The 19,307-nt window shown below is 41.7% G+C and overlaps 1 long non-coding RNA gene across 2 annotated transcripts in view; it reads left to right on the forward strand.

The window, feature by feature from the left end:
• The first annotated feature begins 18,943 nt into the window (after positions 1-18,943).
• The window catches only part of LOC120235969, a 3,075-nt gene continuing 2,711 nt past the window's right edge, over positions 18,944-19,307 (forward strand). For both annotated transcript variants that reach the window (XR_005529555.1, XR_005529554.1), the window contains exon 1: positions 18,944-19,117. This is a non-coding gene — a long non-coding RNA (uncharacterized LOC120235969). The remainder of the gene's footprint in view (positions 19,118-19,307) is intronic.

Here is a 19,307-nt window from a genome sequence, read left to right on the forward strand (position 1 = left end):
CACGCATTGAACTCTTTCTGTCAATTGGCTTCTTTTGGACTGATAGGTGTCTAAATATTGACATGATATTACAAACCAGTTTCAAGTCTTGCCAGAAGATCCAGGATTTTGTTAAGACTTTAAAAGTGATCCAAGGTAATTATTTTAATACCATGCAGAATTACCCACAAACAAGAATCTGAGGAGTTCCATTACTAGTTAATAATAGGAAATAAGGATGTGATTTAACAGGACATTCAAATAGAAAGGTGTGACTCTCAGGGCACCTGGGTGGCTCAGTCAGTTGAGTGTCCAACTTTGGCTCAGGTCATAAGTTCACAGTTCGTGAGATTAAGAGAGATTCTTGGAAGACAATGAACAGCTATTTTTCACATCATGTTTCTACCAAACGGACTCTTACGTTGCCATGGAAATTCAAACATATATCGACATGGGGTTCATTATTGACCCCAGATAAAACTACCAATGATGAAATCTTCATGTAAACCATATGCAGGCAATTAACATGACTTAAATGATATCAAGAATAAGGAAAAACACATTTGTGTCCACACATACTTTTCTTTTTGTGGAATATTCTCAATCTTTAAAATTTTTACTTGGGGATAGCAAGGTAACATTTCCAAAGGGTGCATTGTGAGTGGATTTTTACTGTTACAAAATGATGCCAGTGTAATGAGGATCACTCGTACTAGATTGTTTCAATATTTTCCAAGTAGCATTGAGTGTCAAAGGATAATCAGTGTGAATAAGAGCACATGTAATAATGATGATCAAACAGTGCCTCTCCAATTCTACATCTTACACAAGGAACTTAACTGTAAAAATAATCCAAAGACTATCTCCTTTTGCTTCTTAAACAGGATATATGTGAATGCAGATAGCAATTAACACTTTGATATGAATGCTAAATTTAGATGAACACATATACCAAATCATGCATACTAGCTTCCATCTATCAAAAACAATGTTGGAGATCCTGTTGTGGGAAGAATAATCCAGAATATGTTTCTTGCAAAGCATTTGTCTACCTTGATAATAATACAGTGTGTCCAAACGCTGGCTAACCTCTGAGTCAGAAATGTGGTACCACCATGAAAATTAACCTTGGTTCACTGTGTAGGTGAATTCACATTTATCTCAACTGGATTTCAAAAGCTGAAGATGCATGTGGTTAGTACCTGGGCAGTTTTGTTTATCACCAAGCCCCACATTTATTTCCCATTAATCGTATATTTCTCAAATCCACATATAGCACCTTTACTTTTAAAATAGGTTCTGAGGGGTCTCTGAGTGGCTCAGTTGGTTAAGCATCTGACTCCTGATTTACGCTCAGGTCATGATCTCATGGTCTGTGGGTTCGAGCCCCACGTTGGGCTCTGTGCTGACAGCAAAGAGCCTGCTTGAGATTCTCTCTCCCTCTCCCTGTCTCTCTCTAAATAAATAAACTTAGAAAAATAAAATAGTTTCTGCAAAGACAAGAGTAGTTTTGTTTTAATGTTCTTTCCCTCTGAGGAGTCATTTATGGATAGATTCATTTATTTAACACGTTTTGAGAAAAACAACAAGAAAGACACAATTGTTTGTGTCACAAAAGGCAAATCATGCATTTGATAATCATGCTAATAACTGCTGTCACCTAAAATCTTAACAATTGAACTCTCTTATCATCCTTGAGAATCTATAGTGCTTTGCAGAAGGAAAATCTAATAAACCAGTGAAATGTATTGAAGAATTTCCTGTTAACAATCATAATGATGTTAGAATAGGAGACATACTAAATGCAACCAAAAGGATCAATGGTAACATTTACATTTAAATTACCTTCTATCTCCCTGTCTGGCTTTATTCCTGTGGTTTATTTGATCAAATTGATTATTTTACTTACTAAATATCTATTGGATATCTAACAGGTGTCCAATAGTGAGCAGAAAAATCTAGAAAACTAGAATAGATAAGACATGCTACCTGCCCCACATAACACCGTCATCTACTGGGGCATAAAATCACGGAGACCCATAATCCCCATAGATTGTTTTTTCTACCTCAGTGTGTATGTTAACATTGTAGAAAAGCTCTAAGAAGGGACTAAATATCTCTGAGGAGGGCACCGGCAAATGGAAAGAGCCAAGAAAGAATGAGATTATGACAGAGGAAAGGAAGTCAATTTACCCCTTCAGCTGGCTGCAATTGTTTGCAAAATTACATCCAGTCCCTCACTGTGAACCTCCGCCTTCAGAGATGTGACCATACTGTTCCTTTCCTGAGGGACGGAATAAAATTATGATGGAGATAAATGGTATCCCTTACAGTCTCTAAAGTTTAATTGCAGACATGTGGAGGGTACATTTGATGTACGTGCATTTCTACTATTTCATGTCTTGATACGATAACAGAACTAAAAACAATCTCTGGTTTTGGTCAGAAAACACTTGGAAGAGTCAACAAGTGGTTGAAACCAGGCTGCGTGTTTTAACCACTCTGTTTTACTGACTTGGAAAATTGAGTGAAGGAAAACACTTACTTTGTTGGATTAACATGGAGTAAGGTGTGAAAAAATAGCCACGGTTTGCTGCTTTTGCTGATTTTGACAGAGTGGCAACAAATTGATATAAGTGAAGTAATGACTCTTAGTGTGTGCTCTAGACTTCAACCCACACCAAGTTTTCATCAGTGTTTGTGACAGCGTTCTGGGGCTGATGACCTGCACATTTTCAAACTAGATGGGAGACGGTTAACCCACCAAGACAGCAATGAAGTTACCCATCCTCATTGAAGTCTCCTCTGCAGTATTCCAAGATCCACGTTCCTTGCATTAGAAATGAGAACACACGAGCAAAGTTTTAAGAAGAGCAAGGCAGGGGGCTACTTCTAAGGTCTCTTAGTATTGGAGACCTTGACAGTTTGTTTTGCTTCACACATTGTACTTGAATGGCTGAGTCGAATACGTAAAAAAGACAGAAATATCCATTATCTGGACCTTTAAAAAAAAAAAGACTTTGCAAACCCCTCTGATACAAGCTAAGAGATATACAATTTACACGACTCAAAAATCTAATATGTTTATCAGTTATGCAGGCCCGATGAGGTGTATACATATCCTATACCCTAAAATCTTATCGCCTAAAACAGTGTTGAATTTGATCAGTTTATTTTAACACTGACACGTATTTTTACAAAACTGTGCATGTGTGTGTTTGGGGGAATGTGAGGAAAAAAAAAAAAAAACCGCAACCAAAATAATAAGACTTTGGCCTTATTTGCACTTTTTCATGTAAGTATAATTTTATGGTAGAACTTTTTTAAAGCTACGTTCGTTGAAAATAAATACATGTCCATCATGGATCTATATGTACATTGTTGGTGAGATGCTTCCATGACCCTATAGTAAGGCCCCCAAGTCATCACTATCAGGGATCTGAATGTGGTTACCTATTATGCACCATATGTTTGAATAGAGAGAAGATGTTGTTCAGAAGCCAGCCAGTCTCTGGTCTTCTGTTAGAGGAGCCCGACTAAACCATTACTGTAAAAAATCATTTGGGTGACTCAAGGGGCGCTTGGGTGGCTCAGTCGGTTAAGCGTCCGACTTCAGCTCGGGTCATGATCTCACGGTTCGTGGGTTCGAGCCCTGCATCGGGCTCTGTGCTAACAGCTCAGAGCCTGGAGCTGCTTCAGATTCTGTGTCTCCCTCTCTCTCTGACCCTCCCCTGCTCACACTGTCTCTATCTCTCTCTCAAAAATAAATAAAATATTTAAAAAAATCATTTGGGTGACTCAAGAATTTTTAAAAAAATATTTGAGTGGCATGTTTGGTACCAAAAAGCCATGCACAATTATTGAAAGTGGGCGAGTTTCCCCCCAAAAAGACTCTTGCAAAAGATCCCACAGATAAGACAGCTCGCATGGCTGGCCAGTGAGTGAGGCCGGCCAACTGTGGTTACCGAAAAAAGTCGCCTTGTTTTCTCTCCCAGGCCCCTGGTTCCTTTCATCCATGTCTTCCTCAACAAGTCCCTCAAATGGACTGTTTCTTTCCTTGATGGAGTGACTTCCAAGTCCACAAAACTTTGTCTCATTTCTTCGGTGGTTTCTTTCCGAAACAATTTCCTCTGGGATGGCCTAGGCTGCTACTTTACAGGAAGGGCTGACTGATATCTAGAACGTTCATTACACACGTCACCCTTTTCTGTGAATCAGATTGATCCTTTTACTCATATTTACTGCATCTAGTACTCATAATTCCATTGCTTGACATTGTTTTGATGTTTCTAAATTATGTCATCTCTCAATTGTCCAATGGTAGACTCAAAGCTCCTGATCTTAGTCGAGGAAAAGGTATGGAGTTTGGGCTTCTATAGAATAATCTATGTTCGTTCAGATGCGTGGTCCATCAGGCTCCATAAGCGTTACTTGTAAGGAGATTTGTGTATTCATCACGCAGTGTCTACCACTTTCTTCCCTCTTCTGCTCTGATGTTGTCTCACAGACTTTTGGCAATTTGGATGGAGAAGACGAAGCTATGTTTCCATGAGTAGAGAAGACAGTGGATCGGAATCCAAATCAGCCTTCCTGGAAACCCTGTGAGGGAGCCACGATGGACTTAGTCATCACCAAATGGGAATATTCTTGCCCTTGCCCATTGGGTCACAGAGAGAAGACTGTCTTCTACTTCACGTACAACCTGAGTAAAAACGCCCATGGCCCTGAGAGCCAGCCAGACCAATAATTGTATCCAGGACAAAATGCACATTCAGCTCCCAAAGCATTGGCAACCCACACTGTTTCTTACTTAGGCTTTTTCGGGGAGATGCAGATGGTTACACAGCAGGCCCCTCCACAAAGCTTTGTCAACTCCCTTTCCAGATGTCTTACTTCCCAAAGATTTGCACACCTGGGGAACACCCTCTCTTTTTTTCCCTGGGAATATGTTCCCCAAATCTCTTTTGAGTTTCTGAGGTGTCCATTCAGTTTCTATCCTTATTTTTTTAATTTTAAATATATTTTTTTAATTTTTTTATATTTAGTTTATTTTTGACAGAGACAGAGAGAGACAGAGCATGAGTGGGGGAGGAGCAGAGAGAGAGGGAGACACAGAATCTGAAATAGGCTCCAGGCTCTGAGCTGTCAGCACAGAGCCCGACGTGGGGCTAGAACACACAAATCATGAGATCATGACCCGAGCTGAAGTCAGTGCTAAAACCGACTGAGCCCACCCAGGCACCCCCTTTTTAAAATTTTTAAAAAAATTTTCATGTTTATTTTATTTTTGAGAAAGAGTTATTTTTGAGAGAGTTTATTTTTATTTCAGTATAATTTGTTTTATTCTACACAGCAATACAGCACCATCTGAACTTCTCTAATTACATTTGCTTCTTGTTCTGAATTTACAGAGTATGCACCAGTCCCGTGAACTGAACCAAACCTCTCTTCTGGGCACAAAAGGCAATGAGCCTCAGCTTCAAACCATATTATTGACATGGGGATACATCATATCAGAGCGTAATAATAAGTCTGAATACTGAGGAAGTGCTAACATGAAATTATCGAGCTTCATTGTGTTTGAGCCAAATCCATTCTAGAATTTCAGGGAAGACTGGAGACTGCGTTTGAACTTCCATGAGCTCTCAGATATTGGAGCTCACGATTGAAATGAGGTTTCTCGTAGGATGCCTATGCTAGAATAGATTCCTCATCTAAACCAGTATGAAATTCTAACTTCATTCATATCTGATAATTGTGTTATTTATAGGACATAGTCCTGATGGGCTTTAGAACAATGCTTATGGGTTTGTTTTGTTTTTTTAAATGCTTAAGTAACTTTATGTATTGTTTTCACTCTTAGAAGACAGAGATGGATCTTAAAAGTATCCAAATTAGCCTGGAGATGAAGAGATGCTTTTGTAGTTGAGTTGAAGGTATTCGCTGCTACTTTCAAGTTTTGTCTGCTCTTTTTTGAGTCGTTTCTCTGCATGACGCATGTTTGCAGGAAACTTTATTTGTATCATTTTTCTGATTCAATTTTCATCAATGAAGCTGCATTGGGGCACCTGAGTGTCTGACTTTGGCTCAGGTCATGATCTCATGGTTCGTGGGTTCAAGCCCTGCATCGGGTTCTGTGTTGACAGCTAGCTCAGAGCCTGGAGCCTGCTTCAGATTCTGAGTCTGTCTCTGCCCTCCCCCCCACCCCCAGTCATGCTCTGTCTCTCTCTGTCTCTCAAAAATAAATAAACATTAAAAAATTTCAACAAGAATTGTGCATTAACTACTTTTTAAAAAAATTAAACATTAACCTGGATATTGGTTTCCTTCTTTTTTTTTTTTAACATTTATTTTTGAGAGACAGAGCATGAGCAGGGGAGGGGCAGAGAGAGAGGGAGACACAGAATCCAAAGCAGGCCCCAGGCTTTGAGCTGTCAGCACAGAATTTGGCTTTTCCTACTTCAGACCAAGAAATTTCCTTCTCAGGAGAGGGTAAGCTTGCAACGTAATAGTAAATTAGAGATAAAATGAATTTCAAAAGTACATCACCAGTGTTCAGTAATAAAAAGAAGTAAGGTGTTAATTCTTTCATAAGCAATTCATCTACCCATAGAGGAAGTTATCATGTTTTACAATCTCGTGTGTAACTCTGTGAGCCCGTCAGCCTGTGTGAAACTCTCCAATTTTAACCAAAAAATGAGAACATACTGAATTTCAGAGGATTTTGTGGTCATTTTGTACTATTACCAGGGTATTTCAGTTTCTACAGGAGGCTCCTTCATACATTAAAATGTGTATGTTCACTATATAAAAGCCTGTTCACTATGCACACACCTGGATCTCATAGTTTTGCCTGAAATAGAAGTAAAATGTATGTTGAGAAACAGCGGCAATTGTTGCCTATGTGCTCGTGTGAAAATCGGTAAGACTGCGTTCGTAGTTAGTCTCTGAACCCTTTACATCTGTCTTCAGTACGATTCAGAGTCACTGTGCTGGCGACCTGGTGGCGGGAAGTTCCCAGCAGGTGTTACACCTGAGGCCAACCATTCCTGAAAGCGTATCTTTCCTATAGCACTCTGGAATTGCAGGTCTTTTGGGGTCACCCTGAGTCTCCCAGCCTAGGTGACCGGCTCAGGCGTATTTGGGCCTCGGCCTTGGACCCCCGACGGTGAAAGCACTAACTATGCCCATGTTCTTGAACCGGCGCTCACCCCGTTATGTTGCTGGGTTTTTGCTACTCAGTGGATGGCGTTCCAAGTTGGAAATACAGCGGTACTTAGTTCCCGCAGGGGCCACGGCCACGGTTGCGTGCGTTGCTCGGCCAGGGCTGGGAAACCAGAGACCCAAAGCGTGGAGGTGAGGCCGGCGCCCAGGCCGAGGAGGCAGAAGTAACTGGGCGGACATGAAGGTGGGTGCAGCCCGGGGGGTAGTCGACATGCAGGGCAGTGCTGTCCCAAGGGCCCCACGGTCCTGGGCATACGGTCTGGGGACCCCAGCCCCAAGCCGGAGCAGGTCAAGCCCCCCACAGCCTCTGTCCCACTGCAGACCCGTCTGACACCTCACATCGCTGGGAAGGTGATCACGAGAGCCCAGGGATGCAGGGCCCTTCCTGGACAGCTGGACTGCTCTGCGTCCTCCCCAAGGTCAGGGCTGGGCGCTGAGCAGGGCCACTGCTTGCTTCATTGGCAGTCACAGCCGGCAGCCCCCCCAAACCATACCCGGCTACCCCCCACAGCACCTGGGATCACCTGGAGAAGACCCGTAAGGGAGACATAGAATCTGAGCCGTGTGGACCACGTTTTAACCTTTAAGCGCTCACATTTATCTCATTTCCCCTTCTGGGCGTGAGCTGGGATTGTACTCACCCGTGGTTTTTCCTTCCTTTCTTTTCTCAAGGAACAGACTTTACTTTCGGGGAGGAGCTTTAGATTTATAGCAAACTTGAGAAGAAGGAATAAAGATTTCCCCGTATGCCTCCCGCCCGCGTTCACACGCAGCCACCCCCATTTCCAACTCCCCCCTCCCACCAGATGGTGTGTTTACTACACTTTTTACACTGAGACACCACCGTCACCCAAAGCTCAAGGCTAACAGATGGTGTGTTTACTACACTTTTTACACTGAGACACCATCGTCACCCAAAGTTCAAGGCTAACATCAGGGCTCGCTCTTGACGTCGTACGTTGTTTGGGTTTGGGCAGACGTATAACGGCGTGTGTCTACCGTTACACCATGATGCAGAATAGCTGAGCCGCCCGAAAAATCCTCTGGGCTCCACCTCTTCATGCCCCCGCCCTTGGCAACAACTGGTCTTTTTACCTTCTCTCTACTTTTCCGAGAATATCATAGAGTTGGAATCACACAGTCTGTGTTCTCCTCGGATTGTCTTCTTCCACCCAATCTGCGTATCTAAGTTTCCTCCATGTCTTTTCATGGCCCGAGAGCCCATTTCTGTTTAGTGCTGAGTAATATTCCATTGCCTGCATGGACCCCAGTTTATTTATCTTTCCACCTGCTGAAGAACATCACGGTAGCTTCCAAGTCTTGGCAATTTTGAACAAAGCTGCTGTAAACGTCCGTGTGTGGGTATTTGCATGGACGTGACTTTCCAACTCCCTTGTGCCAGCTGCTGGATTTCACGGCCAGGGTACGTTTGGCTTTGTAAGAAGCTGACACAGTGTCTTTGACAGTGGCCGCACCGTGTCGCATTCCTAGCAGCAACCAAGGAGAGGGGCCGTGCCTCTGCATGGTCACCGGCATGTGGTTTTCGTCCCCATGGATGCCTTGCAGACGGCCATCTCCAGTGGATGAAATGTAAGAGGAATGTGAAACGCAGGCTACGTGTTGAGTCGCCTGCACCTTGTGTAGTAACCAAAATGAGCATGGAAAAGCGTGGGTGCTGAAGAAAGGCTGACGGGGACCATCTTCTCCCAGCCAGCCCACCCCTGATTCTAAGTTGTTACATCAAACACCAACAACTTATTTTTTTTTTTTTTCATGGAGAGCTTTTATTAAAACGATCTCTCAAATACGTAGCTAAGTTCATCTCCGTTCAAACACATCTTGACTGGCCATTGGATCATCACCTTGGAGTAAAAAAAGTGGTTTAAATGCCTGCTTTTCTTTTATTGGTGATTTCTTTTTAGAACAGGTGCCACGGCCGTATAAAATGGACATTTACATAATTGCCACTTGCTATGGCGGACATTATATACAAAGCTCAATATCCCTTAACACAAAAGAGCAAAAATGTTGCTAGATAGAAAGAGGTCATTTTCTTTTACCTTGAGTACAATTATTGCCAACTTGATAACCGAATGGTTCGCCTTTTTCGGGGCAGACAGCCATGTGCATCATCTAGAAGTGACCATTAGAACACGGGAGTTATTATCTTTGCAAATATATATGGGCATCCCATATTTACACACGACTCCAACTATTTAATGAGTGTCTAATGCAGTACTTTTTGAAGAAACTAAGCCTACATATTTCCAACTAGATCTAAATTAGTTTGGGATAGCTTTATTTAATGATGTAATTTATGAATTGGGCATGCTGACCTTGTTTTAAATTAGTATTACCCTTTCTTCATACCTGTTCATATATTTCTATGTTTTCATCTTAATCACTGTTTGATCTAACTTTGTATATATTCTACACTTAAATTGTAGTGTATTTGTCTTTCCTACTCATTACTTCCATAAAGCCCTAGGGGGAAATGGGCTCCTATTTGTTGGTTTTTACCACGATTCTGTCATCGCTCAATGCTAATTAAATGGCACAGTATCAGATAATTTTTCTGTAAGGCGTTATTTCTTTGGCTGTGGCAATTTTTTGGTGTCTAAGTTGGAGATAATTGTGATCGAAATGTGTTTCCGTACAAAAATGTGTATTTTCAATTTTCTCGATAACTGTGTGTGTGCATGTATGTTTGGATGCATACTTATACATAAAACATAAATTAAAAATCTGATATATAGGAGTATATACACCTATCTGCATTGACATCTATAATTTTATCTATATAACAGTAGATGCTTAGGGTCGTAGGATATGGTTATTTTCAACTTTTGTTAAGAGTGCTAAAATACTTTCTAAATTGCTTATTCTGATGGAATGGAAAATGTAAGCATGGGAGGAGGTTAGTTATTCCAAATTCTTATTATAGCCAGCCCTTGGAGAATGTCAGTCTTTTAAAATTTTTTTTAAATGTTTATTTATTTTTGAGAGAGATAGAGCACAAGCAGCAGAGGGGCAGAGAGAGAGAGAGAGAAAGGAGTGAGAGAGACAGGCTCCGAAGCAGGCTCCAGGCTCAGAGCTGTCAGCACAGAGCCTGATGCAGGGCTTGAACCCACGAAGATCATGACCTGAGCCGAAGTCGGACACTTAACTTACTGAGCCCTCAGGCACCCCCAGATGGTCAGTCTTTTTAATTTCAAGCACTCTGGTAGATTGGGTCTGAGTGTGGCCTTCCTGTACACCATGCAGATGCCTAAAAATGGCATTTTGATCTCCTATTTAGTGAGATATAAATAGGTATAGCCATAAATAGGTATAAATCTTTATATTAAGTTGCATTTTTATAATTGATATAAAATAATATGTTTTCCTAAATGTTGGATAGTGAGCCCTTTGCTGAGCCTATCATTAGATAGTATTGAAAATATAATCTAAGTTTTGAGGACTTTTTAGTGTTCTCATTATTTAACATTAATCAAGCATTTCACATGTTAAAGTTAATAGTTCTGTGTGTCACTCTTTTCTGTAAACATTTATAAGTTGTGACCTCCCCCCCGCCCGCCAAATGCATGAGATCTGCCCAATTTGCAAAATGTTCGGTATAGAGTGCAGTATTTTTAACTGTAAACAATGTTGTATGAACAGAATGTGTCCATCTTGCACAATAGCACCGCTACACCTGTTTGAAGATCAATCCCCAAAGGCTTTTTGCGTGTGTTCTTGTGATAAGTCTGTGTCAGTCCTTGCTGAAGGCAACACCTCTCAGTAATAAATAACCCCTACAAGATACGGTGTTCGCTTTCTTGTGTACATCCGAAAAGTAGACTTTTCCCCTCTGTGGTTTGAGGTAGCTCTTTTGTTTATTTGTTTGTTTCTTTGTGTTTTTCTGCAGGGGCACACTATTTTCCTCCGATTTACTCAATCGACTTGCGTTCCTCGGATCTGTCTCCAATCTTTGTCGTACATTAGTTTTCCACATGTTTTTTTCTCTTATTTTTTTTCTGCCTGAGTCAAAAAATCACTCCCTTCCTGAGAAATTCATGTCTTACTATTTTCCTTTAACTATGACATTGTTTCCCCCATCTGTACAACTTGTCTTTTTGTTAACTTGTTTTTTTATCATGTGCTTTTGTGTATCTTGAGCTTTCCTGGGGTTCACGTGGCTTTTTGGGACGTGGGTGGGTTTGATTTCACTTGACAGTGTTGACAAATTCTCAGAGATTATCTTTTCCAATTGGATCCTCTTCCTCCCCATTTCCCACGCACGTAATCATCTCCTCCCCACCTTTTGTGCTTCCCTGTGTTTGTGTCTGGATGCTTCTTTCCAGTAATAATTCTGTCTTCTAACATAACTAATCATGCATCAACGCTTTAGTTTTGTTTTCAATTCTAGAATATATGCCTAATATTTTATGCTCTCCATTGCTGTTGATAGTTGTTACCATTTAAGTTTTTGACTATATTAATCATAGACATCTACAACTCCCATTCTGATAAGTGTGGTAGCTGGATTTGTTTCCAATATTATGTCTTCTCCATTGATCTTGGCTTTCAGCCATTTGTTATTGTTTCCTCTTACCTCTGCTACTTAAAATTTTTTTTAATGTTTATTTATTTTTGAGAGAGAGAGACAGATTGTGAGCAGGGGAGGGGCAGAGAGAGAGGGAGACACAGAATCTGAAGCAGGCTCCCAGCTCTGATCTGTCAGTACAGAGCCCTTGAACTCACAAATCGTGAGATCATGACCTGACCCGAAGTCGGATGCTTAACTGACTTGAGCCACCCAGGCGCCCCTTACCTCTGCTACTTTTTGATAAAATGCTGGCAATGGTAAAACTTTTGAGGAATAAAATGGAGAAATAAAATAACAGATGGTGTTAATATCCTTCAAGGAGAGTTCATTTGTTTCTTGCCCTAATTGCATTATATAGACAGATTTAAAGATGCTTTCCATCCATGGCCAAGACTAACTGTTTACAAATTCTGGTTCGCCCCTACTCCTACGATATAGCCCATCAGGGTTCCAAAATGCACCTTGGGATCTTTACCAGACCCCACTTCAAAGCAGGCTGTCATGTTTTTGTCTTCCAGCCAAAGAGTAGATATCAGTGGCTTTGCTCAGGTCTTCAGACTCAACGAATGTGTATCTTAACGGCCACTGGCGAATCACTAATACATTGAGGGTTCAGTTCGTGCCAGATGCTGAGCTAACCTCTACTGGTCTCTAAAACTTACCATCTTGCTACTTTCAAAGGAGGGTCTTGTAGAACTTCTCCCTTCTTCTGTGGCTGGTCAACAGAAAACCTCCTTATATATAACTCAAGGCTTAATGCAAAATAAAAACATGAACAATGAGAAGAAACAATAATTTTTAAAAATACGCATGTGTTTGGGCATGTGGCCTGAACTCCCTTTGTGGAAGTGAAGTCTCAACTCTACCTGTTAACAAACGTATATATTGTCCATTTCTCCCACAACTTTTGGCTTCAGTCCACGCTTACAGCTTTGGCTTAGAGTTCTCTGAATGTCTAACAACTACAGATTTTCCTCCCTTGATACTGAATTGAACACCTATCTATTTTCTTCAGTCTTTGTGTTTGAAAGGAGAGCGAATACTCTCTGATCATTTCAGTTCACCATATTGATCAGAAGGTATCAATTTGATTATATTCAATTTGTTGGACTCAAGTGTATTTGGGATTCATTTTAATTTGAACAGGAATAAATGTAAGTACTTTGAGCTTACTTCTCCAATGGAAACCTCAGTAATGAAATTACACATTTTGAATCCCAGAGGTAATTGGATTCAGTCAAGAAAAGGAGATTTTGTACCAATATTCTGAGCCATAAACATCCCCAGGGATTTCTAGCAACTTTTTATTTAACTTTCTCTGTCTCTCTCTCTCACACACACACTAATGCATTTATAGCTTTGCAAAATGGACAGAAAAATCGTGTTCACAACTGGGTGAATCTTTTTAGGAAAAAAAATTGGTCAGAGAGAAGCAAATAGCCCCACGATTAAGAAACTAGAAAGAACAAACTATTTGAGGAATAGCTGATTATTAAAGTAACTAAAAATGTATAAAAACATAGGAAAGTCTGTTGACTCCCCCCACCCCAGCTTGATAGAAAATCAAACTATTTCATGCCCATGTTACATAATACAATCATGGTAGACGGCCAGAAGAGGTGCATAGATCTCTGCCTCTGACATCCTCATGACTTAGAATGTGCTCAATATATTTGTTCAATATATTACTTAGAATAGTTTTGTGAATGACTTCAATTTCTTTTTAAAAGCTTGCAGAAGAGAAAAAATAGTTTAATGGTTGGCATGATGTTATATATTATGGGCATAATGATCGTGCTTATTGCTGTTTAACCAACCTTCAATTTTTGATTTTTGGTTTCATGCCATAAATTTCTACAACTTGAGGGGCGCCTGGGTGGCTCAGTCGATTGAGTGTCCGACTTTGGCTCAGGTCACGATCTCATGGTTCGTGGGTTCGAGCCCCACATCAGGGCCTGGAGCATGCTTCACATTCTGTGTCTCCCTCTCTCTGCCCCTCCCCTGCATATGCTCTATGTCTCTATCTCTCTCAAAAATAAATAAAAACATTTTAAAAAGTTAAAAAAAAATTTCTGCAACTTGAAATGTTGAATGTTTGGATGTTCCCACCAGATAAGAATTTGAAGATGCATTTTGGATGATATATATTTTCAGGTATATTCTTGTATACATCGTTTCCCATTTCCACGTTCTTGTTTTTAACCAGCAAGTCAGATTCTCATCACGAGGGAAAAAAAACCCATTTTTTCCCTTTTATCTGTATGTGATGATGGATGCTACCTGCTTGTGATAATCATCTCAGGACAAATATATGTCGTCACATGCTCTACACCGTGAACTTATGTAGCACCCGGTGTTGACCATCTCAATAAAACTGAAAGAAAAATTTTCCCAACAGTTATCTCTTAGCTTATCGTGGTACGTTCCGTAGCTCTATTATTAACACACAGATAACACAACTACACACTTCCCTGTCCTTTCTGAACTGGGAGTACCTGTGCTGCGTCTAACATTTCCTTTTTGTTTGTTTTTAAACTTTCGGCGTAAAATATCCAGAAGCAGAATTGTTGGATCTTAGGGTAGTTCCATTTTTAATTTTTTGAGGCAGCTCCAGGATACCCTGGAGAACGGAGGTATGGACAGTATAAAATATCAAGATCCAAAACAATTAATAAATCATGAGGTGGTGTAAAGGAGCATAACTGTGGACCAAACCTTTGAATCTCTGAGAGAAAAGGGAAGGAAGGGAACATGTTTGAAGTTTGGCTGACGCTCATCATTGACCTAACAGACGCCACGGAGCCCAAGACACTGGGTTCAGGAAAGAAAACAGAGTCATTAGCTCTCAAGCCTCCACAGTTGAGACAAGGTAACAAAAGACTTTTCCACATATCCTTCCTTTGGTAAACTTTAAAGTCGCTGAGCACAAACAGTTGCAACTTGCTGGGAATCTTCAGATTGTTCCAAAGATGAGCTAAATCTCTCTCTCTTTGGGGATGCAAATGGTTTAATTGTGTGTGTGTGTGTGTGTGTGTGTGTGTGTGTGTGTGTGCGTGTCTGTGAGTGAGTTCTTACCTCTCCCCTCCAGTAAAAACAACTCTTCCTTAAGACACATTTGTGTCCACAAATGAAACAAAAGTAATGCATGGTCCCTAGATAAATTTGCCCAGGCTTGTAGCTGGAAAATTTTTTCTTTTTTTTTTTTTTTTTTTTTTTACAATCTCCAAACTTGTTTTATCTGCTAAAATAAACTACAGCTAATTAAAAAAGTCACCTCCAAAGGGTCCTTGAGCAATCAGTATGGACTTCTGAGGAATCCCGTTAAGATTCAAGTTTGTTCTGATCAATCGCCTTTCCACACAATCTGAATATGCTAATTTCAGAACATAACAAATGGTAAGTCTGTTATTACAATTCATTTCCCCCCAGGGACTTGCAAATCACCAGACCCACCTTCGCATTGACTTGTATCTTCATGAACGGAAACTTGGTAGACTTTATACTTGGAGAGATCCTGAAGGACCTTCCAGGGTGTGGCCCATTAATTAAAGCGGAGTAACATTTAGAATTATTGTTTAAAAATAGAAAGGAAACAGGGTCACCTAAGTGGCTCAGTCGGTTAAGCACAGGCTGAGTCAGTTAAGCATCCAGCTTCGGCTCGGTTCATGAACTCACGGTTCATGGGTTCAAGCATCGCCTCAGGCTCTGTGCTGACTGTGGGGATCCTCCTTGGGATCCTCTGTCCCCATCTCTCTGCCCCTCGCTTGCTTGTGTGCGCGCTCTCTCTCAAAAAAAAAAAAAAATAAGTAAACTTAAAAAAAAAAGGGAAATAGAGGGAGTTTATGAACTTTAAGGTGGTTATGGAAGATTGAAAAGCAAATTTTCGGCAAAATTTGCACACATATAAGTGCAAGAGTGTCCAATACTATTCACTCAAACTCTGAAAAAAAATATTGGTTGATACTGAGAGAAATAATGAGAATTAAGTGAATCAACATTCAAATCAATCACACATGGTTCAGACATGATTCATACATTCCAGCCATGTTAGAATTTATTCTATACGTATCATTTTTTCAGTTATCCTTGCTCTTCTATATATTGACTTTACTGTATTTTTGACTTAGCACCTTTAGTAATATAAACGTGCTGATATATCGGTGATTAATATGTAGATATTTCTCTATAGGTTACTTAAGTCGTAATATGTTATATAACATACCATAGAGATAGTGTATGTAATATAGAGATTATTATATGTATACATAGTATCAAATATGATTTCCCAGTGTACACAGCACATTATTTTATCTGAGCACTTATAATTTCTACTTTTTGTTTTTTTCTTAACCTTTCATTACCCTCTCAAATATCATGAATTAGCTAATTCCCACCTAAACTGATATAAATTAGGACCTTCAAAGATAGGGCTTTAGTTACTTTGGCATAATACGTCGGTGTATTAGTAGGTGCTCAAAAAAGTACTGTACAGAATTCTCACATTTGTCTGCCAAATGTCTCATTTGACTTCACATTCATGCAACATATGTTAATTGAACACCTTCTAAGAGTGTTCAATTAACATAGAATACTGCAGTGAGCAGGAAGAAAAAAAATCCTTAAGGTTAACTGTTTAAATTTTTTTTTTTAACATTTATTCCTTTTTGAGAGACAGAGAGAGACAGAGTGTGAGTGGGGGAGGGGCTGAGAGAGAGGGAGATACAGAACCTGAAGCAGGCTTCAGGCTCTGAGGGCTGTTAGCACAGAGCTGGACACAAGGCTCGAACCCACGAGCTGTGAGATCACGACCTGAACCGAAGTCAGACACTTACCACCTGAGCCACCCAGGCGGCCCAAGTTAACTTTTTAGGTTGTGTGGGGAACATTAGATGGGTGGAGAACATTGTTTCTATTTGAGAATGTCCATTCTTGACAAATACCGGCTATTCTCCCTTTCATATTGAAATTTTATCTTTGGGTTCTCTTAATTCCTTTGACTTTTCCTCTTCCCTGGCCCTTATTTGCTTATCATTCTTTACACACACCTACATAGTTGACTATCTTCTCAAACCTTTCTATTCCTCCTGGTACTGACCTTCAAGTCCAAGCAACACATACCACGTTATACTGATGGTATCTGAACCCAGAGGAGCCCATGAATGTCAGCTCTTTATCTGAATATCAAATTAGTCTTCTACCTCCTTGGCTCACAAACTGGCATCTCGCAATCAACATATACAAATCTTCAACAATCAGCTTCCCCCCAAACTAGCTTCTGTTCCTCAACTCATTTCTTCTCCACCCAAGGCAAAGCCCCTGCAGTCCCTGTTGAGTCTTGTTTTCGCAAGTAACTTTTGTTCAATAATGAGACAAATCTACCAAGCCTCACTCATGCCTGTCTTTCTAATCCCACCTATTCTGTCCTTACCCTTGAACATACACTTAGTTTAAACTTCGTCATCTCTTGCCTAGAGTAAAACTTATAGCCAGGTAATGCATGTCTCTACCTTTGGGAAACAATTTATTGAAGTCCGAGGTAGCCCGCCACACACAGGCTCATGCACTTGTTGAAAGTGGGCCTGTGTGTTCTTTTAATCAAGGAACACATATGTCATCACTGGCATATGACGTGGTTTCTCATCAGCACGTTGCCCTTCTTTTCTCCAGACCCACCTGAAAAAATTAATGCCCCCTGATGTCTGTCCGTTTGGAAAGAGATGTTGTCAGTGCCCGGAAAGTTCGTCCTGCATTTTCTCATTGCTGGGAGTTGTGCCCATCGTTTAGAATCTGGCTGTTTTTCATCTCCCTCTTCTGCTAAACATTCCCACACACATACGCCCAGGCAAGCCCTACCTTCCTCTTCTTCCGTTCCTATGACAACACGTCTATTTCTCCTTTTTATACTAATTATCACATTTTAACTGCCTATGTACTTGCTCTCTTTTTAAAAATAATTTAAGTTTTATTTATATATTTTTGAGACAGAGATCTCGCAAGCAGGAGAGGCTCAAAGGGAGAGGGACAGCGAGAATCCGAAGCAGGCTTCTTGCTGCCCGTGCAGAGTCAGGGATTGGGCTCAAACGCAGGAAACCGTGCGATCAGGACCTCAGGTAAAACCAAGAGTCAGGTGCTCAACCATCTGAGCCACCCAAGTGCCCCTTGTTGTCTCTCTGAAAAGACTGCATCACACCTGTTCTTCGAGGTCCTGGTGTTGCTCACGTGCACCTTTTTTTTTTTTAATTTTTTAGCATTTACTCAGTTTTGAGAGACAAAGAATGAGTGGGGAAGAGGCAGAGAGAGAGAGGGAGACACAGAATCTGAAACAGGCTCTGGGCCATCAGCACAGAGCCTGATGCGGGGCTCGAACCCACAAACTGTGAGATCATGACCTGAGCTGAAGTCGGATGCTTAACCGACTGAGACCCCCAGGCGCCCCTGCTCACTTGCACCTTGAGATGCTTCACCTTGAATATCATGTCTATTCCAAGATACAGGATCACTGAGTCAGGAGATGGACGACATCCGTGAGCACCATAGACACGCTGGCATTTCCATCTCCCATGACCTCGGGCTTCATCACTGCCATCAACTTAACTTACAGCTATCCAAGATTTTGGAAAATATTTCGATATTTGCACGTGTGGGGGGCGTAGGTAACAAAGCCTGCGGGCAAGAATTCACATGACAAATAACACATGCACCTGTGCTGAACTGCCCTGTTTAGAAACAACCAGAACTTGGTGTCCCCTGTAGATCTTTATGGGGGACCCAGCTCATCTCCTTCAGCAACACGCTTTGCTGTTTTCCCCAAATTAGTGTCCTGACACCGGCAAATCCTCACGGGCGGGTCTGCTTTCACGTACAAACGACCTTTCTTAGCCGCTTAGAAAAGGCAGGAGGAAAATGTGCGCTGCGCCTTTAAGGCAGGTGTTTGGAAGGTCAGTTTCCTGTGAAGCCGACCAGGAGCATCCTTCCGGCCTCCGACTGCGCCTGCGTGGAGAGCTGAGCCGGACCACGCTCGCTCCCGGGAGGAGTCGGGTCTCGCGAGAGCGCGCAGGGAGTCTCAGGGCCAGAAGGGATCTCGCAGGGTCTCGCGGGATTCCAGGAAATGACAGAAGCCCGCAGAGACTCCTGGGAAAAAGCTGGCGCACGTGCCGTGCCGGTGATGCGCTCAATGCCCCAGCCTGGTTAATTGAGTCCTAACACCGGAACCTGTGGTGTGGCAGGATCTCCGAGCCCGGGTAGAGACGGGGGACCGTCAGGGGTGCCGGCCGCGGAAGGGCGTGCCCACGGGCCGTGCGGGGACACACCTCCGCGGAGTGAGAGGTGAGAACCCCACTGCGGTGCATCCGGGGTCTTCCGTAGACGTGGGCCAAGGCCTGTGCGTCGGTATGAGGTCCAGAGTACCCCCAGTGGGCCCGCATAGACCGGGAACCCTGTCCCCTGTGCCGTATCCAGAGTACCCCCAGTGGGCCCGCATAGACCGGGAACCCTGTCCCCTGTGCCGTATCCAGAG

This window comes from Hyaena hyaena, unplaced genomic scaffold, assembly GCF_003009895.1.
Source record: "Hyaena hyaena isolate Hyena2069 unplaced genomic scaffold, ASM300989v1 scaffold_142, whole genome shotgun sequence".
Classification (NCBI taxonomy): domain Eukaryota; kingdom Metazoa; phylum Chordata; class Mammalia; order Carnivora; family Hyaenidae; genus Hyaena; species Hyaena hyaena.